Consider the following 26,313-nt stretch of genomic DNA (forward strand, 5'->3'; position numbering starts at 1 on the left):
CTCAATATTGATTTGCCTGTTGGAGCTACACAAGGCAACTCTTTCCATCTTATAACACAATGATGTTTGTGTTTACAGTTTAAGAATGTTTTAATTATGACATGTTATTGTTCTAGTTTTCAAAGGAATGTAATATATATATTAACTTAAAATTTAACCCCCTCGCTGTGATATTGATATGGCTATAAACATCGCTATGTTATACAGTTGTAAACTCAAATCTATAACCCAACGAGGTATGCAATGCATTGATGTGTATTGTTTGCTTCAATCAAACATCTTAAACACAAAAGAATGAAATTGTCTTTAATTATTTGAATTGAAAAAATCAAAAACTAGAAATCAAAAAGAGAGAACTCGTTACCCATTTGGCTATACCAGCTTCTGCGGCATCAGTTGCAATATTTACTTAAATTTCAGCCCGCCTAACTGAACGCCGTTCAAAAAATAAATCAAAATAAAGACAAACTTTTTAGTGAGCCCGTTAAACATTTGCAAAGCTATAATCAGACCGTCAGCACCCTTTCCCTCTCATTTTCTTTCTTCTTTCACTCCTTTCTCTGTATATTTTGTCCTATTGCAGCCTCTTGGACACACAAAAACCTCCTTTTCTGCCCCAATTTAGTATTGAAGAAATATCTAGGCCATATTTGCCCAAGAAAGTACTAAAAGGTCGCTGTAAGATAGGATTCTGTTGTTGCGATGCGGTGCATTAGGCGTGCGGGGTTTTGAGCGGAATGATAGCTTCTTAGCCTGCCCCAATCCTGCCTAACTCTATAAGCGAGCCGTTCGCTGCATGGCTGGAAACGGGTTGTATATTGCAAAACCTGTCAGAAGTGCAATCGTACGAAATATACGGGGCAATTCACAATATACAGGATTGTTCATAAATTATACAGTTGACAGAGAATGCTTGCTTTTAGCATTTGAAATTGTCATTTACTACGTACCTTCCATTCGTATATTAGGCCTAATAATACTAATGGAAATACTATTAATAACAATCATTATAAAAATGCTAGCAGTTGAAGTAATAGAAAATATACTAGTTTATAACAGCTGCGTGTTAACATTATAATTTTAACACAAAACTTATCTCTCTTTTCTCAAATATAGTGTTTGTGAATTCTACATTGGTATTATATTTATATTTATTTACATTATCAATTCGCTATATTCTTTCCTCTTTAATTGCATAATGATTCTAGTATCTGTTTATACATCGTAATCATGATTGGAAGATATGTTGACGATTGACTGTGATATATTTAATAAACATTCCTATTATTTTAACAAGTAGCCTGGCATACAAAGTTAGCTGTTCTCTTAGAAATGCATTTATGCAATATCTTCAACGTGTATTCTGATTTGAATTTACCGTAATGCGTACGATTAAACTAAATTCATGATTGAATTTCGACAAACTCTCTTTCTAATTGTTCAGCTCGTGTAAACTTGAATATTCATATTTTATCATAATTATGGACGTGTAGAAAACTACTACTAACAGTCTTTTGTCATCATTATCGATTAATAAACTATCCACCAAAAATAAAACGACGATTGAGTTATATCTTAACGTGTAAGATATCACTATAGATTATAACTTGTATGCTCTGTAATCATTTCGTAATTTCCAGAATCCAATATATTCTGAAATATTTTTTTCTTTTAAAATAATTTCAAAATAGCATTCCGTCTTCGTGTCTTACTTAGACAGGTAAAAAGGGAAAAGGACGAGGGAAATAAAATGTGAATGAAATTTTGAGCAGTTCGTATGCATTTCCATCGTCTTTCTTCGTCAAAAAATTGAAGATTGAATGAATAAAAAGGACCCCTCGCCTCTCCTTATTTAGTTTCGCAACGTGAGACTTATTCGGACATTGTTATATCCCATTCCGTTCTTTCTCGCTATATCTATCTCTCCTCAATTTCAACTTCGCCTTTTCACTCCCTCTATACATGTAGCTCCGTCCCATCTCCCCTCCGTTTGGCCAACAAGTTGAGGGAACAGGGAGGGAGAGGAGAAGATGATGATGATGTTGGTGAAAGTGAAGATGTGCACCTTTTGAGTGATGGTGAGAGCGAGAATGTTTAGAGTTTAGTATTTCACGGGCTCTACTCGGCTAGGTGTGCTTTTATCTAATTATGCCAATTTCATATTTAGGCCGAGCGATGAAAAAGCCAAGGATTCGAGGAGATGGAATAGGAAAAATAAAGACGGGAAATAAAGTTGGAGGGTTTTAACCCCGAAGTGAGAGAGGCGCTGAGTAAATAATAAAACGAGGTGTAAAGATGGAGAGAGACATATGAAAGGAAAGGTTTGAAAGACATGAGATAAAGAATGGATAGACATGCAGAGAGACGAAGAGAGAGGGGCAGATCTAGAATGTACCTAGAATGTATGTAAGCAGCCAGCGAATGGTTGAAATGAAAAGGAAAAAACTAAATATATAGGAATATTGTTGATTGCTAATGTAGAAATATTCTGCCTCCTAACATCCCCTTAATGTAGATATGTACAGGGATACCATTTAAAAACACACCCTTGATATACGTATCTTGTGAACTTTTTACAGCAAACGATTATTGAAGAACGCCATATTATAGCCTACATTTTGTCGTCCTCCAATTGTTTCAACCCGTTATCCGACACTCGAAGCGGAACTACGACACTCTTCTTTCCATACACCTCAAATAGTGATATACCTCGACAAAAATCGATAAAACTCATACTTGTATCGGAATTCATCATACTTCCTGACATGAATATTCATGAGTTAATCAACCCAGCCGACATCGCCGGCGAAACATTACACCGCGCGTTTTCTTCCAACGCAAAGAAAGCTCGACTTCCATTTCAAAACTCTCTCTTGAGAATTAATATTTCAACATCATTTTCTTTTATGATTTTCTCTCTTCCCTTTGTTTGCATTTGTAAACCCGTTATTACCTTCCTAAATGGCTGCTAAATGGTTCGAATCGCGTCGTACTCGGTTGTTGCCATTTCAGCGGAAAACAAAAACTATAATGGTCGAATTCCCTCCGATCAATGTCCAATTATTGTTATTACGACGCGTAAATGGAGAAAAACGCCGATAAATTGAGTGATTGAGTCCGACAAATTATCATATCGCTTTCCCTTTGAAATACCTGAAAATTCTTGCAATCGTATTGTGCCGCGCTTACAATATTAGCTTCATAATCTTGACTATACGATATATAGATATCGTGTGTGTTACTGTGATTAGAATAGGATACTGCCAATTTTCACCCGGTAACTTTATTTAAGTGTGGTAGACTTTCTTTCGCTCGTCTATCTCACGAAAAAAGTGAGGATTGATGCTTATTTTTTCATTCTGTTCGAACCGTAAAAAGAGAGAAGTTCATTGGCAGCGAAAAATATTTTTGTCTAATTTCATTTTATACTCAAATACACTTTTATTGCAAACTGATTAGTTTCTCAAACGAAACTTGCTGTGGTGAATTTTTTTACTGAATTATCAAAACTAAAGTTTTTTTTTTTTTTTAAATACTTTTGTTTTCAATACCTTCAATCTCCTTTATATCCAAGCACAGACAAAAACAAAGGAACCTTTTTTCAGTTTAAGGAATCACTTGTCAATAAAATATTAGGCTTTACACTTTTAACCAAAAGAGCATTAAATGATACATTTGTACGTCATGTGGGGTGTGAGGAAGTATGGTTTTATAAAAATTAAGATAACTAGATAAAAACCTATTTTGATAAGAATGCTTCTTACTATGTTTATGGGCAAGTAAGGTATGGTAAAAGAAAAAGTAATCTGAACTAATTTGGAGGGAGTAAGAGCACAAACTTTCAGAGTAATAGTTTCGCTGTTTACCTGTCTTATTGTTTGTTCGAGCAGAGTCCTTTAATATTCCATGCATATGATTCTTGTTGTCAACTCAAATCCAAACGCTTACAAGGCAACTAATTACATTTAACCACCCCCCCCTCCATTTGATAATGTAGAGTTGAATAAATCGTGACGTAAACTTTTTAACTTGTTTAACAAAACCATGATTTAAATGGCATGTTTACGTCATGGAGGCCTTATATGAGGCAGCATTTTGGCAAGAAACTTGCTCATGATCACACACACAAAAAGAGAGGTAAAAAGATGAGGTATAGAACTTATAAAGAACTTTCTTCGGTGGACGACCGAGAGTAACTTGATGTGGTCGTTGGGTGAACTAGAAAGTTTGAAAAAGCTTCAACTCACCAAAAAACCTGCCCAGTTGTACGAGATGCGAGTGGCGACCCCAATTAAAAATACGTCTTTTTATCCTTGAGGATCATGTCTCCGTTTACCTTTTTTTTTGTTTTTCTGTGTTTATTGTCTCTTTTATACACTCTTATTTGTTGCTATTCGGTGGAAGTTTGCTCATCTCGGGCCAGAAAAGAGAGAAGAAGGTGGAAATTGACAGGATTAGAATATCTCCTACAGTTGGACCAAGGAGATTAGGCGCGGAGAAATACGAGTCGATAGAGAGAGGGCGGTAGTCTGTTGGGGGATTTGTTTCAAACCACTGACATCGATACATCTTTGTATTCTTTTCTAGATAGCTTGGGAGATTTAACACTGAGTTTGTTTAAAGAAAATTAACCGATCTACGGTTTAGGTTAAGTTTCAGCGGTGATAATCGTCTTGTTTAGGAGACAGATGAAGCTGCATATCGAGATTTATATACATCAGTAATATGAGATGTCACTAATAATTATTGACAATAATATGAATAGCTGATATGGTAACAACGTAACAATTCTTTACTTAATTGTCTCAATCTCCCATCCAATTTGTCTACATTCAATAATAATTTTTCAAAAATCGTATTTGTCATTGTGGTGCTGACACTTTATTCCAAATAAAGTATATCTGACGATGAGCGAGAAAAAAGTTAATACATGAATGAATTTCAAATAATTTTATATTTTGATACAAGATCGGATGATACCTATCATTTTTATATTTTATATGATCTTGTTACTATATCTATGATTATCGTGATGCGAATATAAATACTTACTTTCCCACGCCTTGTGTAGTAAACTTTTCGATTTTATTTACATCTTAAAACAAATATTTACAATTTATTAGTTTCACAACAATTTAAGTGCTGCATGGCTGAATGAAAATCTTGGAAAAACAAGGGTTGCTACGGCAGATATCTAAGAAATGTTTGTGTTTTTTTAAAGTGAAAGAGAAAGAGTCTAAAATCTAATAGCACAATAAACTGGAGGAAGATTCGAACATGAAAAGGAAAATAATTTAACAATAAATTAATCAGAAGAAATTCGAATATTTCATGTTTTACCTTGCAAAAATATACATGCTTCTAAATTTCATTGGAATATCTAAGTGGTTGTCGATCTGCTTTTTGTGCAGATGTGATGAAGATGTTTTTCAATCCGTGTTTCGTTGCTTTTGTTTTTCTTGGGGTGCACAAAAAAATGATTCATATGCATGGGTTCAACCATTTCATACAAAATTTGCTCCGTGGAATCGCCAAAAACTGAACCAATATGAAGCTAGACCGCATATTGCTGCTTACGTCTGAAAGCTCTCGTGATAACCATCGCGGTGTACTTTCTGCGGGTTCGCGCCCCAGCCAACCCATGCAAGGTTTTCACACAGATCTGTGTGTCATCATCCTTCCGCCATTTTTATTACCTTTCTCCCCCCCCCCCCCCTCTCTCTCTCTCTCTCTCTCTCTCTCTTTCTTTCTCTATCTCTCACTCTGTCTCTCCTTTTCTCCCTCTCTCTTTCCTTCCTTCCTATCTTTGTCTTTGTATGTATCATTAAATGTCGTTTCTGAAATGCACAAATACACATTTCAGTCAAATGGAAATTGTATGGGAAAATGCTCAATGTTCAAACTCTCCCCTCCCCCTCTCTCTCTCTCTCTCTCTGTCTGTCTTTCCCTCTCTATCTATCTCTCTCTCTCTCGCCCTCTCTGCCGATCATCCTTTTTCCCGCCTTGTAATGTTCACCTGTGTCAATGACTCCACATGTATTTAGCCTCGTCTTCTCAAACACGAAGGTGAGATAAATTAATAAGAAACCTGACAGAATGCGAGAGGAGGATCCGCTAATTGGAGTGATAAAATTGACCCTATTTTGGAGGGGAAGAAATCATGACGAGACAGAAATCTCAATTGAGTTTCATCCGAGTTGTTAAGAAGCTTGCGCGGACTGGAAGATGGTGAAGAATGAAAAACACCTGAGTAATAATTAATGTTGACCTTGCCATGACATTGTTACGTCATCAAAGATAGGTCAAATCATGTCACTTGATGACCAGTCATGCAGTCATGTGAGGTCAATTTAATGTATTCCCCCTCCACTTCCCTTCTTCCTTTTTTTGTTTTCTTCTTTTGTATTGGTGTTTAGAGTCTCTCGGCTTTCCTTTTCCTTTTCTCAACAATACAATGTATACTTTTTAAGGGGTTAACGGTCATAAGGCTAATTGCCCTTTTTGTTAACCCCACATTCACATAAAATTTTGTTTGCCCCTTCCTTTTGTATTTTTCTTGTAATCGATCTTTCATCTGTATACCATGTTTGTATGTTTTGATGTTTTTATGGAGAATGAAATAAATGAAATGAAATGAAATGAATTTGGGGGAAAACTTGATCATAAAATTATAGGCGCATTGCCATGTCAGTGGCGTATTGAGATATATATTTTTTTTTTTGGGGGGGGGGGGGGCGACGATGTGTTCGAAAAAAAAAATACACACAAATATTCATTGCTCGTGGAACGACAGGGCGATGTCCCAGTGAACTTTTTTTTCTTCAGGTTCTCGTGTAAAGATTATAATGAAACATTATCAGATTAATTTTGTTTACTGTTTTTGGAACCTTCTAGTTTCAGTAAAATTGAAATTGCGCGAATTCTTGATTAAATGAAATAATGGTGTACGATTGAATCGATATTTCACACCCCCTTTTTACTTCTTTTTTCAGATTGAGTATGGTTTTGATGACCATTGGAATGATCACGTATATTGGATTGAATAGACTTACTGATATTCGTGATTTAGTTTGACATTATGCATAACTTTTTATTCCTTAAACTCTGGAAACAAAAGTTTGCAAAGTTACAATTTGTATATTCAATTCAATTCAAATGAACATTTATTTTTTTCCATTCAATTTGACAACATATCTGACTGTCTGTTTAAACAATACAATTTATACGTAGGAACATAAATATAATTAAAGAACTTGTATTACAACGAAGGAGGCGCGAAACCCGAAGATGTGAACCTCACTTTTTTCCAATGATATGGATGTCGACTACATTCGCCGTAATACTAAATGAAAAATATTTGATAATGAATTGTTATATGACACCAATTTGAAGAACTTTTTAATGTACAAAATTATATATTTTAGCAGAAAAACAATCCGTTATTTTGTAAGTACATCACAATTAGGCCTACATTCTGTGATTTTAACGGAGTTTATCTGTTACAAATTTCACAGAATATAACAGTCTTGTCCATAAAGTATGGTAAACTGCAACAATGGTATACAACAACTGCGGAAGTGTGCAACAGATGAAGAAAGCTATAAACAAAAAAACTAATCACTTGATTGCTATAGTATTGGTATCTTATTTCTCAAACAATCAAAGAATGCTACTAAAAATTGCAGAAGAAATTGAAGGCGAATATTAAGACGAATTTAATACCTGAAAATCGAATTTTAGTGTATCACTTCCTGGATGCCAGTGAAAAGTGATGATGAAAGTGAAGAAAATACTTTCACACTCCTGACGAACTCTTGGAGTGTCCGACATTTAGTCGTGAAAATTCAACTTCGGACTATGCTGTTTTTTAATATCTTTTGCTCCAAATTCGTATCACATAATTAATAAAAAGTTACAGGAAATTGTTATCATTTATTACAAACAGTGTTATACTTTCAATTATGTACATGTATTTCATAATGAAATTACTTGTAAAGCTAATAATTTATGCTGTTAAACCTTTTCATCTTCATATTTGATTTATGGTAGTAAACTCTCTTCTCAATCTCATTTATTTCATGAACTTTTCTCCTTCACATTTATATTTATTTGCTTGTTTTTTTTCCCAATCTATTTCCCTCTCGATCCTCTTTTCTATTACTTTGGGTTTAAATAACGAATTTATGAAGTCATAAATTCCTTTCTAATATCTCGTCCTATAAGTAGAACATTTTGTTGTTAAAAATGGAAAAACTAAATAATTTTTATTTACTATGTTTTACTGTTTTAAAAGAAAATTATGCGTGCCCCTTTTAATGCGAGTGCACTGTGTTTAAGCGACTCATTGCCCTCATCTGAAGCATTTAATGGCACCCCAGTTCCAATGGCACAGAAAAGGAAAAAAAGCTGGTAAAATATGTGAGCATTCTTGACGAAAAGATGCAGAGTTGAGCAATAATAATAACATCACGGCGTTCTGAGAGCGCAGAGGGAATGCGCTGAGTCGCGTCGAACGAGGATCGGGTTTTCGTCCCGCGGGAGGCTCGGGCCGCGATGCATGGTGTAGAAGGCCTATGCTAAGCAGCTGGGTTTGTGATCGAGAGTCGTCGAGTCGAGCTAGAGTGTGTGCGATCGAGTAGGCAAGGCAGGGAGACAGTCGAACGCGGTATACAGCGTAACAGCATTCAATTTTGTAGTATGAAAAGGTGGCGAATGTGAATAAGCGAAAATTGAGCAGGATTTTATTTCAGAATTCAGAGTGACATTTTTCATGAATCATTTGGGATGTGGAGGGGGAGGAGGGGGGGGGGGTCAGGTGAGACATTCATGCGGTTTGGGCATCTAAATGTTAATATATTTATGTGGTGAAAGGCATGTGGCAAGCTTTTATCCCATTTTATCAAGTTTTCCCCAATGAGCATTTATTGCATTGAGCCCACTTTAAAGAAGGTAAAACTATGAATGTCTGAATTATCATAGCTTTGATTCCCCCAAATTTCGATAGTTATTTCGGTTTTGGTTTTGGTTTTTGGTTTTATAGAGATTTTCTTCTTTTATCACAATTTCACGCTAGAGTCGGCAAAATATCGACCTATGATTCAAGCTATATATAGGTTCAATTTTTATAATTCAAAACACCTTCAATTCCTTTCTTTGTATAGTCTAATAGTATCTTATCAACAGGAACATTCTGTTTGGATTCTATCTAATTGTCAGGGTTAACAAGGCACCAAGCTTCGCTTATCTTCGAGCCCTGGTCGGTTAGTTTGAAACATGCTTATATTTCTTCAAATATTTGTTAATCTAGTCCTACTGATCTTTATTGTGAATTCAGAACTGAATTATTAAATGAAATAAAAATTGAAATGAAATTAACATAATATCATTGCTTTATTTTGATTTTGCATATTAATGTCTTGTGATGGGGGTCGCCATCACGGGACTTTTAAGATTATTATATTCACGGTTAAGGAAAAATTTATTTGAAGGCATAGGCCTACAACAAAGGTTTACCGAAGCAGCTAATACAAAAGATACATTATATAGAGTTAAGGGTATATAGACCTATTATTACATTACATCTATTTATTTAAGTTTTGTTTATCTCAATTTCAGATTTAAAGAGCAATCCAGCACTAATTGTAATAACTTCAGTGGTATGGAAGTAGAAAAATAAGAGAAACAGAATGGCGGAAGTTTGAAATAAATCGGGCCAATAATAAGCTAGTTTTTAATTTTTAGTCATTTTGTGTGTCGGAACGAATGGGAAAGCTGTCCGCCACTACACATTGCAGAGACATTACCGCTTTAGCCAACTTTCAAAAACTCATTACTTTTTTGTTGTTGTCCGATTTCATTCAAACTTTCACTAGTCTACTTCTTTCCTCTATCAAGGTTAGATTTCTATATCTTTATTCTATATCTATTTCAGATTCAAATAACACACTTACACAAGCTAATTAAGCATTACAACGGTCATATTCATATACTTAGTCCACAAAATATACGATAAATGCATCAAAGACCAAATCTTTAATTCGTTGGAAGCTTGAAAATGAATTCCCTAAATCATGATTACACAATCTAATTAAAATTTGGTATGCAATATGTTTTCGATTTACTTGCAAATGTATGCTTTAGATTTGTACTAGTAAAGATCAACGAACTGCAGCACAAACAAATTCGACTGATTATTTTCAAGTTTATTCTAGCAATATCTCGTACATTTGGCTTTTAATACTTTGTGATGGTTCAAAATTACATCGAAATGACATGCTATAAGAACGTTTACTGAGAGCCAGAAGGGGGTTAACTCACATCCTCAACAATGTTCTGCCTGTTAACAGACTTAGAGAAGGCGAAAATCTTAAAGCAGTATCTCTGTGAATATTGATTTATTCATAATTATGATGTGCTAACAAGTGCAACTAAATACTTAAACCAGCATCGTTTCAAAAAATAAAAAATAAACAGGGAGGGGGTGGTCTTCCATTGACAGGGGTAAAATGTGCATGTTTGCATGCCACCACCACCTGCAAGTAACAATGTTTTAATTTGGGGGAGGGGGCGTTACTTTCACCCCATACTGGTAGGAATTTGGTACGCAACTTAATAAGGGCCTTGAAAATTAATTTTGAAGTCTATATTGCATTCTTTGAAAAACGCTTTCGAATATCTTGTCTTTTTTTTTGTTGATAACCGAGTTGTCATATATTTTACATGAAAGCCCAGTCATGTGACATAATGTTTGTATCTTGGTCATTCTGTTGAAATTGGTTTGAATCTGTGAACTTTTCATTTTTCATTTACTTAAAGTAAAATTCTTTTTACAATGGACATCAATAAAAGTGTTCACTTCGAATATCATATTAAAATAAATACATCGGCTTGGATTAGGATAGGAATATGAATAATTGCAGAGGTGAGTGGTACTTCATCTAATGGCCTTCTAACACAGCATGCCTTCTTTACCGTCGTATATGATAACTATAAAAATATTTAGCTGTTAAGAGGGATATAATTCGTTGCCGTTATTGTGCCATTTTATGGGAAAGCGTTCTGAAGCGGCCGTGTGATATACAATATTTATGTTCGTTTTAGGTTTCGATGAAAGCAGTACGAATATTGCTGAAAAACGATGGAAAATCTCCTTATTTTCTGTCTATTTTGCCCGCAAACGTGTGTATCCAATTCGATACATATTAAGTAATTGAGAGTTAAGTAGGCGCTTCGTGCTAGGGGGTCCCTAGAATCAAATCAGAAATGGAGAGGAGAGCTAACTGAAGTTCTCCAGTGCCTCGCAGCAGTACACGGCGAGGCAAAAGAGAGATTAGCGCGAATTTGCGCGCGGCATAACACTTTCATTCTCCATTACTGTCATCTTTATAAACACTTTGTTACCGATTAAACGCAAAACGAAAGGTTGGAGCGAGAAGCAGAGCGATTTAGCCGGGTAACGTTGGGGAGATTTTAGAACAGTTTGGCTCGATGATAATAGAAACACCAATATCAGATAAAAGCTAAAAACTTGAGGAATAAAAAATGAAAGAATGAAGGAAAGGTGGAGTGTATAAGGAGAGAAAGAAGATTAGGAGAAAGGAGAATGGGGGAAAGAGCATATGAAGGACTAATTTGAAACCACCAAAAGAAGGGCAAGAACGATTTGACACTTATAGGATATACAAAGAAAGGGAGAGAAAGAGAGAAAGAAATAACTCAAATGACAGGAGAGAGGGGGAAGAGAGAGAGAGAGAAAGATAGAGACAGAGAGAGCTCGAGAGAGGAGACGAGTGAGATGCGAGATGGAGTGAAAGAAGTGAAAGTGGGATGTTTAGAGAAAGACATTCAGGTACAGAGAGAGACAGGAAAGAAAAGGCTAGAAAGACAGAGACAGAAAAGTCAGATATATCCTGTGAAAGAAAGATAGTCTAATAAAGAGATATATAACTGAAGAAATATAGAAAGAAATCAAGATGGATAAAGATGACAGAAAGAGAGATGAAGGAGAGAGGGAGAGGGATGAGAAGACGACATGACTCCTGTATACGTGTGGCATATCAAGTAATTGCTAAGGCTCGAACAATAGTACGCCATTTCTCCCCAAGACGGGTAATTACTCTAATGCAATGTTTATTGGATTAAAACTGGAAAGAGCAAGTTTGAGGGAGATGGGGGGAAATCAAGCCTTCCAGCTCCAATCCGCTACGAAGTTTATTAACGCTATTCATAGCTTTCTTTTTCAAACAAAATAAGTGTAACATTAAAAAACGTTTCCTCTGGTTCCAACTCTTATAACTGCCATTGTGCTCCTCGTGCATGCATATACGAGCAAAGCCTATGCGTGAGGATTTGTGTGTTAAAAATGTAAAACTCTTTTGTATTTACACCACCGGGTTTTGTGGTATTCTTAGAACTTCAAACTATAGTCGTGAACTTCTCTCTCTATTCTCTCTCTCTCTCTAAATTTCTCCGAGCTATACACTAATTTTCATTATCACAATCTCGTTTGATTACTTGTTGACTTGGTAGTCATGATGCGAAATTCATTTCGTAGATTGATGTACCCCTCTGTGAGGAGAGGGACACAAACAGAGGAATATTCGACCACCGATTGAGAAGCTATCGGGGGGCCCTTTGGGCTAAAATATTTCGTAAATGGAAAACGAATGGAAATTTGCTAAGCTTTATCCTTTTTTTACATTCGTCAAAATGTTAAGAATAGGAGTGGATAATTATTTGCGGAGAGAGAGAGAGAGAGAGAGAAGGATGGGGTAAGAAATAACAAATAAATGAACGAAAAAGAAATTGTATGTGAGAGGATTGTGCGGGTTTCAATTTTTAACTGGTTATCCCATGCATCTCCCTCTATTTGTATATCTTTATTACTCTCTCCCTCTCTCTCTCCATCAAACACACACACACACACACATATATTTCTCTTACTCTCATACACGCACACGCACACCCACACTCTCTTTCATATACAAGCTCATTTCCTCTCTCTCATTCTCTCAACTCTATATATATGTTCATCTATCATTTTTCTATAACCACTTTTATCTTCTTCTTCTCACTCTCTTCCTCCCCCTCTCACTCTACATCTCTCTCTCTCTCTCTCTCTCTCTCTCTCTCTTTCTCTCTCCATTCTGCCCCCATATATCCCTTGATACAGCTTTCATCTTTGAACAAGTACTACCATACATACAATTGTTTTTTATATAGCGCGAAATCCAATGAAATATTGTTCAATACGTTTTACATTAATGCTAAATGACAAAATAAGGAAGAGAAGTTTATAGCAATAAACTGTAACCTTTATTTCTCCCTCTCTCCCTCCCACTCCCCCTCCCCCCCTCTCTCTCTCTCTCTCTCTCTCTCTCTCTCTCTCTCTCTCTCTCTCTCTCTTTTCTTATCTCTTTATCCAATCCCTATAGCTTTCCATATTCCTCCTTCTACGTTTTCATTACGCTGTTAGAATATTTAAAACTACAACACAAACAGATCACTTCGGCGGTGGCGGTCAAAAACTCAAGTCGGAGCGTCAAAATTATACAAATAGAATAATCTCTCTTTTCTTTTCATGGAATTAATGCACCCTCGCAAACTAATCTTTACACATTTGTTTCCTCTCTTGAATTTCATCTCCATCCAGCATATACTTAATGCTAGAAACTCTTTCGCTTGGCCGATCCTAACGACGAGTTTTAGCGGCGGATTAAACGATGGAAAAGGTAATGGTCAATGGTGGTGATTCAGTATGAATTGTGAATATGATGTTTCCATGGAAACGAAGTGTCTGCGGTTCACATCCGATGAATAGAGAGGTCGTATAGAAGAAGTTGCTGGCATTCTGATAGTATTAACGTTAATTGTTAGCAATTTGTCAGGTCATTCACGAAGGATGTGACACATAGATCGTAAAGCCTATGATATGACCAAGTGTTTGTTATGCAGTGTCATAACCATCACCATCACTACACATATTTTCCTCCCGTTCCTTTGTTTTCTTCTACTTTTTCCCTTCCGGCTTTTTTTTTGTTCCTTCCCTTTTTCCCTTCTAATTTAAATTTTCTTCCTCTCCCTCCTCTTCCTCCTTTTCTTCTTCCTCTCCTTTTTCTTCTTGTTATCCTTCTCCTCCTCCTTCTTCTTCTTCTTCTTCTTCTTCTTCTTCTTCTTCTGCTTCTTCTTTATCTTCTTTGCTTCTTCTTCTTTTTCTTCCTTTTCTCCTTCTTCTTCTTCTATTCTTGCCTGTTCCTCCTTTTTCAATTTCCCTCATGTTTTTCCCCTTTTCTTCATAGCATTCAAATTACAGATTCATAAGGCCTATTGAAAGAAGGCCAAGAAAATGCTGATTTGTAACAGAAAAGGCGTATTATTTTTGTAGGATGTGCATTAAGTTGCATTATGCGCTTTACTTTATACATCCAAAAGATATGAAAATGAATAGATTAATGATAAAAGTACCACCTTTACAATAGTAGTCTTTTTAAGAAAGTTCATTGGTGCTTTATAGAAGTTTAGTTTTCTTACTTTACATAATCATACGTTTTATCGAGTTCCTTTTTCGTTAAAGTACACGGTACAAGATAGTATCTAAGATTCGAGATGCGATTCGAGCATCTCAAATAAGGGAACACCTTTGTACGGTGGGTGTCACAAAGAGAGATTGTCCATGTGATATGATACCTAATACCAGGAATACGGTGGAGTCTTTCGTCCATCTCAAAAGGTTCCTGAACTTTCCGATTCCCTTTTTTCCATTCTAGTTCATTCAACTACGTTTCATCCCCGTTATAGCCATTGTTGTCGTCACATTTTCGAGCTTGGTCACGTGACGATTGTAAATAATTACTGCCGAGTCGAAAGATGTTAACCAATACCGTTTATTGTCCTTGTTTTGGACTTGACATTTTTAACTAATTTTGGCGCGAAAAAAGAAGTGGGTTATGAAGGCAATTGTTTGTATCAATAGACGTGTTAAACGGGGACAATACCAGCACTCACAGAAATTACGAAGGGTGCACAAAAAGGTAAAATTAAATACAATTCGGGTCTTGGAAAGGGGCAGGATGAAATCAATATATTGGACGTATGAAAGTCGACAAAACAGAGTACATGTTTCACTGGTCATCGAAAGTAAAAATTGAGTTTCGCGTCTGGAGATGCACTTTGTTGGGGGGAAATTCAGCTTTAATTTTTCACTGAGTCGAATATTGAATATTGTATTCCCAGCGATGTCGCTCTCCGGCGCGGAAAAGTAGGTTACGAAATGTAGAGGATGTAACAAGGTGGAAGAGGGGGAAAGATACATGGCATGACGGAGTGAATGTAGCAGAAGAATAATGACACAATAGCGTGAGTGGAACAAGGTGAGACAATGGTATCTGTAAGTTAAAAAAAGGTTACAGGAAAAAAGACTTACCTAAAAAAGAAGAAAGAGGGAGAGGGAAACGAACAAAAAGAGATAGAGAAGGGGTGAGAGAGTGAGTGAGAGATAGAGAGAGAAAGAGAGAGAGAGAGAGAGAGAGAGAGAGAGAAGAAAAGAAAGAAAAGATGGGAGGGAGAGGGACAATAGCCCTGACCTCAAATCAAACCATTACGCAATGTCTTTTGCATGTTATGTTATTCTGACTATATTTGAAATAATATTATGTCATGGAGCTATTAATGACTTTGAATTATGTATGCCAATCTTTTTATAATGTTGAAAGTTTGATGAATGATTTTAAACTGCAGTTCTTTTTCAAGTAATGATATACAAATCAATATAACAACTTCAACATTACACGCGTTTGATTAGCTTCGTCCAAGTGTGCAAGTTATATGTTTACTTTATAAACAACCATACTTATGATTCTTGTTTGATTTTTACACCATTCTAATATCTGCAGATTATATTTTCTCTTTATTTCGTGAGATCTTGTGTATTCTGCCTTCTTTGTTCAATCATTTCCGTTTCATTATAAACCGCCCCTGACTCCTGATATCGCATTCGATTCCAATTTGGTGTGGTATTTAAAAAAGTGATGTCGATTTTTATTTTTCCCTCCTCGTCAAAATCGGAGATATGATTACTCCCTAGCCCGACTCATAAGGCAAAATCAATAACAGGAAATATCATTTGTTCAACACGGTCATGTCCGTTAAACATGCCTTCGTGTGTGAGTCCATCTCGCAATTCAGTCGTTTCCTCTCAAATCAAATTGCAATATCGAACAAAGATTTCCTTCTAAAAAAAGGTTTAAAACCACCATACATAGAAACGTGCCTCCGTCGTGTTTCGTACCCTAGCTAAAACTCTCTCATCTTTTATGTTTAGGGTGAAGCAACGCAAGAGTTACGCGTGCTCTAATAACCGATATACCTTTTTCGGGTTTCTTTTGCCCTCAATGTTTAAGATATTCACAGATACCATTACACGTTTCCTTTCAAGCAAGCACTTGTCCAGGCGCTTGAAACCAGGAAATAGGACCGGCATTGATTCACATGTAGTCTCTTTCATAATCTCTCCCAATAGTACACCACCGAACAATATTGGCATCGTCATCTTCATCACCATCACCACCACCATCATTACCACCCAGTCCACCTTACCATGCGATGGCGGATTTTTGTGGACGCACACATTCCAGCCGCTCGCTTCGGCCGTGATTTTGGCGTCGAACAGAGCGTTGATGAGTCGCTATGCTTGCGAGGCGGTATGCACACATAGAGCGGAATGGCTGCAGCGCTCGTTGCTTCGTGCCTGTTGCGTGTAGTAATAAACTGAAGCGGGGTGCGAAAGTTAACACAATCACGAACACTTTTATTTCATTTCTGGAGCGAAAGAAGCGCTTCCCTTTTTAACATCGGTTGTGGTGTTATTTCGATTCCCTGTTCGAAATTAAGGACATTGTAATGAAGCCGTGTGTGTTCATCAAATAGGTATATTTGTATACTCAGAGTCTGTAGTGAGGATGAAATTAGGTCAGTCTATTAGTTAAGCAATGGGTAAGCCATTCGTATGTGTGGTTAAACTTTCGACTTGTGCCGTCATTCCTCATTTCGTTGGGGGAGGGGGTTACAGTCTTGTCCAGTATATTTGATAATATAAAATACGATAATTGAGGACTTAAAGATGAAAGTAAACATGTTTTTCTTTTACCTTTCTTGCTTTCAACTTCATTATTCAATCAAGTAAATTATTTGCTTTGACGGTGAAGCTTATAATAATTATGATGAACAATAATACGATTTCTATGTTAACATCTCATTTAGATAATTCCGATGCTATGTGATGTATGTTTGGTTGTCAGGGGGACCAAAGGGCGACTGCCCTTATGAAATATGAGATGAATGAAATTATAGTGCTATATAGGAACTGGTTTACGAGTAGTGTCGATTCAGTAGTGACAAAAATACACTTCATATTGTACCATTTTCCCACAATACTATACAAGGAGTGTCAAATTTTGACAGACGTGGCGTATTACATTATGTTATGTTTCCCATGATTAGTTGTTATTCATTAAGTTGAACAAGACTTATTAAGACTTCACTTTTTGCGAGTTTGATTTAAACTAGGTTGTACTAGGCCTATACTACATTTTGTTCACAATAAGCGATATAAATCCAATCTGATGTAGCAGAAATTGTGGTCATTGATTAAGTGATAAAGTTACATCACACTAATAACAAAATGATTAAGTTCGAAGGTGTATCTGTAATAATAGCATTATTTCAAAAATAACTTTGCCAAATTGTGAAAATAGGGAAGTCGTGAAGATTCCAAATACAAGACTACGCTATACCGAAATTGTACTAATAATATTTGGGTATATATTATTGTACCGCCTAGTTTGGTATTCGAAATCCCCGTCATTACGAACACAAATTTCCCTTTTCTTTTCACCGCCTGCAACTGACACCCATTAATATCTGTCCTTCAGCGGCGGGGTCAAATTCTAAAAGACTCTCTCATTCTGTCAGTAATATTTTTACATATAGATCACATTTTATGCTTTTAATCGTATTCCGCCGACGAGTCGGCATGAGAGTGCTATGTAACGCCGCGATCGCTCCGCGCTATCTCGTATTGTTTTGTCATCGGGTCGAGATCGCCTGTTCGTCTGCATTGTCATCCTTCGTAGGAAGTGTACGGAGCTATGCAAGAGGGGAAGGGGAAATATGAAAAAGCGCGCAGTGTTATACACGCGTGCGCACGCGGGCCTGCTGTTATCGGGGCTGTGCCAGCGAACGTTCACCATATGTCGCTATATTTCTTCTTAAAAGCATCCCTCCACCCTTTCCCGAAGCATCCTCCAGCAAACCAAGATAACCGCTGAAAGTCTGGAATAATATGACGAAATTAGGGTGACTAACTGTCTTATGGAGAATCTGTGGAGAATTACAAATGGGACGATACATCTTGTAATGTAGGCAGGAACGGAGAAAATATGCGATGCTTTTAAGTGCCCGACGCTTCAACGCCTTCATTAAAACAATCATGAAGTTATGCTAACTGAAGATAAACCTGATGATATGATCGGTGCAAAGCTGTCAAAGAGGTCGTTAGAAATTCAGAAAAAAGCTGTATAATCATCGCATGTTTGCTTTGCAGAAATATTGTCTTCACAGTGTCTTCACATCAACAGGAGATCAAACTAGGCCATTAATCCTTCGAAGCACATAGTTATATTTAATGTAATGGAGACACACAAAAAATGTTTTATATCATAAACTCAAACCTGTCGTATTTAATAGTTCAACATAATATATTACATTTCCTAGAGAACAAATAGAATAGAATATTTTATCAAAATAGATAAGAAATTAGGACAGGGTCAGTTTTCCCTGTTAAATCCGAAGCCAAAAAAGGTGCATCTCATGGGGGGGGGGGGGTTTGAAACAACCCCCATTCTGCAACTTTCGTGTTTTTTAATCTCTCTGTCCCTCTATGTGTATTTTCTACTCCTTTCTTTCTACTCAAAACCCCTCTCATCTCTTTTCTCTCACCTCATCCTCCTCCTCACAAACATCTTCTTCTCTTAAACATCCCACTTTCTAGAAAAGTAGCATTTTCTTTACTTTGTCCACAATATCATTTTCTTTGCATTTTAAAGCCACCCTAAATTTTTACGTACTATAATTGATTCATTTCTGTTTAGAGATAACACCTATACACCTTAAGCATATGGAATCTGGAAGGATTTAATATGGTACATTATAGTAAACAAATTTTATTGGTAGGCCTACATAATATTTCTATAAAACTTATGCAACAAAAATATATGGATCAGACTCAATTCCAAACGTAGAGAAGAGGAAGGCATGACCCATTTAACGTTCTGTGCATCCCAAAGCAATATATTGAAAGATAATAATTATGTATATCAATGAATTTTGAATAATTTTAAATATGATCAGCTGTAATCGCCAAGGTAAATTTGACAATTTGACATTTCACTTTAAGGCTGACACTCGCTAATTGCATGTCGGCCTTCTAAATATGCGGTCTTTCGCTTCCCGACCGGCTTAATGAAAACTGATTACACATTAGGACGACTGTACACAATCCTAATAACTCTTTCTTGTTTGTTGTAAGGGGGCCAGAAATGGTGCTAATCTATAACGGGGTTACATGCCGAACAGACGAAAGAGTAAAGCGGGAAGAGTCGCCGGCCACCGCGTGATGGATTATGCGCTCAAATCCTACCATCTGGCCGACTTTTCTCCATTCTCCCATTTTCCTCCAGACCTACTCCTCCTCCTCCTCCCTCCCTCGTCAAGTTCGCAGAGTTCATCCATGTTGATATTTTTGTCGGCGTCATATTTATTTTGTTCGAGATGCAAGTGGGATTACATTTGTGTTGTTGCCGTTGGAGGGAGTGTGTGGGTTGGTTTGTTGTGTGTGTGTGCGTATGTGTTATTTGTGTTTTGTGGTAGTTGTCCGCCAGTGTGAGTAGCCATGCATAGCGAGATGGAAAAATATGTTGGATTATGACGTCGTGCTTGGCGTCACAATACGAACAGAAATAGGAATGAACATAATTATCATTGGTGTAGATTCTTTGTGTCTCAAATTTCTATAAGTACTTATCATTGTGATAATCATATAAAATGTCCATATGATCAATGTCATAAATCATCATATTAAAATTGTTATAACTTGTTCATGGAAATGTTCTGCATGGATACAGAAACCAAGAGAACATGCCAACAATGAAAGATAGAAATGAAGACAGAGCTAGAATATGAAGGTATATACAGAGACTAAAAATAAAGGGTAACAAAGTGAGAAATGGATAGAAAGATGTGTGAAGAAAAATGAAGAAGAGCTGTAAGATGATTATCTGAGTTTGCTATAATCAACATCAGTGAGATCCACTTAATGACAGTAGGTCTAGCGTTAACATTATTGCTTTATCTAAGAAAAGAAAAATTCTTCAGATTCTGAACAGTGTGGTTTCTTTTTAAGTCATGTGACTTTTAATGTTTCTCGACTTTCTTTTTCACTTCTTTTGATCTCGTTCCAGATCACAAACTAGTTGGGGATTGAGACTCGTGAGACAGTGTCTGCAGAAGATGAAGAAGCTCCCATCAAAACCCTATGATTGTTGGCAGCAAATCTCATCGATGTCGAGATGATCGAAGAAGCTAAATAACATGGGTATGAGGATAGAGGACGAAGACGGTCACAATGCTGAGCAAACTACAATGACTTTCGCATCTTACCGGGTACCCATCTAACACCTGGGTGGAGAGTGACAAATGTGGATTAATGTCTTGCCACAGGACGTTAGTGCCTGATTGGGATTCGAACCCTCAATCCTTCAATTGAGAGTCAACATAATGATCTACTGTAACACGACGCCTGTACTGAACCGTGCCCAGGTCGAGGGATGGAACGAATTGAACACTAACCCCCTTCTCCTTTTATAAATAAAAAAAAACAATACAAATCATTATAAAATCAGATATATTTAAATACCAAGCTGGAATAGTAAAGCTATTTTCTTAATTAAACATTTAATATATTGTTATGATATATACTACTTCCAACCAAACGCAATAAAGTTAAGCATGCGCCTACTCTCTGCATCTTCACAGAACATTATTTTATCGGAAAGTTGAAGTACTGAGAACCTTGGATTTGTAATCTTGTAGGGAGGAGGGTCGCAGAAGCATAAGTAAGTTGTAGGGTACAGTTTTTCTTCAATCAGGATGCCGCTTTGGATATTTACGCCCAACGGGGAAGAAAATATTTCCTCTTTCAAAAGGGAAATACCCACTAACACTACAAAATAAGAATGTCCCCTTTTATATACATTCAGCTTTCAAAAGAAAAATAATAATGCACAGAAGGACTCGGAGTTTAAGTGCTCTCCGGCGCGTTCCATCCACCCTTCACACATCCGACTACAACAACCCCTTAGCCTGGGGGTAAAACTCAAGTCAGCAAGGGGGTTATTAAAGTAAGAACCTCTCAACATGCAGCACAAAAAGTCATCAAAGCGTTTGATTCTTGCCTCATGACTTTGGAATGGAATAAACAAAGGAGGGAGAGATGGTATTTTGACAGTACCCAGATTGTACGTGCGGTTACGCCCCCGTAGCGCGCATCGCCCGTTCGGAAAGGTCCCTATTCCCTTTCCAACAATTAGGGGTGCAGAACGCTCCTCAAAAGCAAAGAAGGGATAAAATGCTAAGCGTGGAAAAAATACCTCCGCTGGAACGTTGATCTCTTGTGTACGTTTAGATGGAATATTTTGTATCTAATTGATTTGTAAGTGGTTCTTCACACTTTTCGAGTGCTACTTGACATTTCATCCACGCGAGTTTGTTCTGTATTTGTGCCCGATGGGAAAGAGTTCGTAGGTCGCAATCCCGTAAATGCACTTACAACCTGAATTTATAAAAGGATAACACGCTGTTTTTAATATTTAAAAAAAGATCATACGAAACATCAATATAAATAGAATGTATAAATGCGAATGAGTATGCGGTCATTAATTCGCAGTGACTAATTATTATAAGATATGTGAATGTCAATTGTACAGAAAATGGCACTCACTTTAAGATTGTGTTTCTTCAACATAACTTTGAATAGGCCTAAGTGAATAGAAATAATTTCTATTTGGAGTTTATTTTTAACAAAATCAAAACATTATATAGGCCTATTCCAAATTAAGATTTTGAATATAAACATGCTGGCTACATCATTAAGAAAACCGATCAGTTTTCAAAGCTTATCATTTTGCAAAAGAAAATTTGTCATCTGTCTTTCAATAGCCAATGTTGTAAATTAGTAATATCCTTGATTTTCTTTTAAATCACGTTGGCATCCAAATGTTTAACATAATTGTTCATAGTTTTAAATGTTGACACTCTTTAGGAAGACTATATATAACAAGAGGCCAAATAAGCGATAGAATAATACTTTCATCTTATTTCCAGGTAAAAGAAAATGACATCAAGTGAGACGACATGAATAGGCTGGGCATTGCTGTTTATGGAGAAAGATAATAGATAGGCCATTCTGTCCAAATATTGTTCCACAATTCGTGTCCTTTGTCGCCATTTCAACAAGGCAATGCGCGTTGTACAGGCCATCTGTTTGCTTTGGTAAGTGGCGCCCGTTCGTCCTAGGTTAGGACGTCAGTGAACAGGGCGGATTAGGTAGATAATTTGCTTGTCCAACAAGTCATTTATGGCGCACGCGAGCGCCGCCAGCCTAAACCACGTGATCATGCTGCGCCGTTTCCATTGGTACAACATTTCCAGCGGAGGCGCCGCGGCTGCATGCTTACACACTGGTTTGCAGTCAATTTGTGCGCGTCTTTTATACACACTGCGCTAAGCTGTGTGTATAGCATAGGTTTGAATGCAGTGGGAATTATCTTCAAGGGGAGAGAAAAGATGTTGAATGATGTGTTAGGCGGAATAACGCAGAATTCATTTTGTCTTATAAATGGCCATGTCTTAATTAAGGGGATATAAAGAAATTATTTACTATCATTTACTATAATTTGAAGGGGAATATTGTACTGTACAAGATCACATTCCTAAATAAATATTGTATATATTTTGATAATATTTATTTATTATTCATGGTTTTATTATCGGTCCTTTGATTATTAATTGTCTGATTATTTTCCCAACTTCATCACCTATCCGTTTTCCCGCATTTCTTTTCTTCTCTATCACTGTCACCTTGCTGGTATTTTCATGATCATTAACAGCACATGACTGAACCAGTATTGGCTGAAAAATATCCCATTTAATACGTGTGCAATATTTCTTTTTTTGTCGGTGATGTATTTCTTTAGAACGCAAATTAATGCTGAATATTCACAATAATTATGGCTTCATGTATAACGCTCATAATTATCTACCACATTCATTTAGAATTCAATAATAGAAGTAAAGCGTAACATGCACAAATTTACCTGACCACAAAAATTGGTTTCAGAAGCATTTGTAAAATCTGCCAAGCAAGGTAAGAGCTAGAGTGAAAGCAATGGAAGATTGTGATAGAAAGAAGTGAAGAGAGAGTAAGAGGAGGGGACAAAACTGGAGGGAAAGGGAGAGGGATAAGGAGAGAAGGTATGTGTGTGTGTGTGTGTGTGTGTGTGTGTGTGTTTGTGTGTGTGAGAGCGAGAGAGAGAGAGAGAGAGAGAGAGAGAGAAAGCGAGAAAGAGGGGTGAAAAGAGAGGAGAAGGGAGAGAGTGAGAGAGAGATTCAGACAGACGGCAGAACCAGGAGGCGCCAAAAAAGTGACATTTATCGGGCTATGATACTTTACCCGACGTGCGCTGAAATAACCTTCTAGTTTCCAAGTCAAACACTTTTATCGTCTTAACTAAATCGTACAACCCTCTTTGTACATTGATTAAGTTTATTTGAATTATTTACGAAGATTTTCTTAAAAGCAGAACCATTCAAAAAAATCATTCCACTGCCACAAAATACTTCTAACATCATATCTTTTCTGTTGCGTTATCTTGTACCTCACCATAATGATATCAATTTGAGAATAAAGTTCGAAAGCAAAGACTAGGTGGAGTCAGGGTCATGGACTCACAAAAGACACGAGTCCCACACGGGCCCCCGGTCCACATAACGCGATTAGTAACAATTACTTGCATATCAATGACAATTGTATTATATACCATTGCCTCCGTCGTCCAAATGAAGGTTATCTTTCACGATTTGCCCGAGAATGATTACAATAATGACTGAAATTCACCTGGAATTTTACCAGCCACCATGCACAATATAGAAAAAGTTAACTCCTTTCTCAGCTTTTATGAAGTAGGGTTTCAAAACCTCTGAGTTTATTTGCGTATTCAGTTTAAGGGATATCAGGAACTGCTTTAGTTCTAAGCTAACTGGTTAATAAATATTGCTGATCATGGTTACATATTTTTCCTTGGGCTAAAATAATTAATCAGCTTATGTATTGTCTTTTTATCTATGCAAATTATGTCTTATAATTTTGCACCCTATTAGTCTGATAGCATTGTGGAGCCATTGAATAAAATTGCAAATTATCCCTCGTATTCGAAAACAATTTGTATTATAAAAGACATCCAAAAGATTCCATATTGTCGTTAAAATATGATAATGTACCTCTTATATAGTGTGTCTTAAGTACAGTTTTGTATACACAAATGAATAATAAAAGAAATAATTACAATAATTTCGTTTTCGAAATATAGTAGACCTATGTGTTGAAATCGCTATATATTTTCTCATCACAAGACATCTATACATATTAAATGCTACAGGATGATCAGAAGCATGTTGATAAAATATGATTTTTTAAATCGGTATGACTTATACAACAAAATGGTTTTAAAAAGGTGTTTAAATCTAACCTTTGAATTTCATTTTGACTTAATTTTTGTTAACAAAATATTTATCGACATGTTTGTTTTTATAATTCGTTATCTCGATACACCCAACATTGGATCATTTTTCAGCCATCGCCCCCCTCCCCCCTCCCCCCCCCCCCCAAAAAAAATGTATACTACCATTCAGAGATGGGGGGAAAGACCGAATTAGTTTTTTCTATTCTTGCTCTGAAGAAAGGTCACAGAGGTTATTGACCCTTTGGCAGCACCCTTGGCTTCTGGGTCGATTTGGTAAAAAGTCTCCTCTTTTGTTAATCTTACTTTTGTTATAGACCAGAAGTTTATGACAGGTAAACCAAATAATGATTATCATTTAACCAATCGTGTGCCATCACTGGTACAATATGGTTTTGGTTTTCATCTAGTTTGTTGTTAAGGATCATGTGTTTCTTTTTCATATTGAATGTTACAAAATGTGAACTAGTTCGTCATAATTATGATATTATATTTACAAATTCAATAGCCTATCAATTCTACAATGACAAAAAGTAACAAAATATGATGGGAAAGATGGTTTCTATCGTCGACAAAATAATACCGACGTCCACTACTATCCAACTACGACACATTGAAGATGAATGAAGGTTAAGGACAGTGGTATAAAGCAGTCTAGAATTCACACTTGATTCACAATTCTATGATAGAGGTTAGGTGGATTGAGAGCTGCATGGCATGAATGTGAAGGCTGTAATGACAATCACCCACATTAAGACCCGTTCTCCAGCCATGACATGAATATATACGTGTGGTATGCACCTGCCCCTATTAACACGGCCACGTGGGCTCATTCAAGATGGCGACGCCTAGGCTTTTGACGAGGTGGTAATCGTAACTTGTCACTCTCACTTATCACGCCATCAGCTCTCTCTCTCTCTCTCTCCCATCTTTTTCCATTTCTCCCTCTCTCTCTCTCTCTTTCTTTCATTCTTTCTTTCTCTTTCTTTTCTCTCTCCATTTCTCTCTCTCTCCCTCTCCCTCTCAATCTTTCTCCGCGACTTCTTTCTTCCATACTTTGACGCCACCCCTCTCTGTCTATCTCTTTCTGTCTATCTTTCAAGAAATCTTTTTTTCCCCTTTAGTTTTTGCAGTTTTCTGATAGTCTATAACGCAAGCCCTGCTTAAATGAATACAAGCAACGCTGGTTTACAACAGGTTAACAAAATTACAAAATCATCTTTGCAATGTTAAAAACACTTGCTATGTTTCTGTGGTAAGCACATTATTGAAGATCATTAGATTAAATGCGCTTAATCAATTATTGTCCTTTTATCCTATTTTGTATATTGAGCTCATCAATAAATCAATTTATCAATAGATCAATGTAATAAACATTTGATACTTATATACATGTTTATTTAAAAAATATTCACACAAACCAACGAAGGACAAAAAGATATACATTGAGTGAAGGTGAGAAAAA

This window comes from Strongylocentrotus purpuratus, unplaced genomic scaffold, assembly GCF_000002235.5.
Source record: "Strongylocentrotus purpuratus isolate Spur 01 unplaced genomic scaffold, Spur_5.0 spur5_scaffold_15, whole genome shotgun sequence".
Classification (NCBI taxonomy): Eukaryota; Metazoa; Echinodermata; class Echinoidea; order Camarodonta; family Strongylocentrotidae; genus Strongylocentrotus; species Strongylocentrotus purpuratus.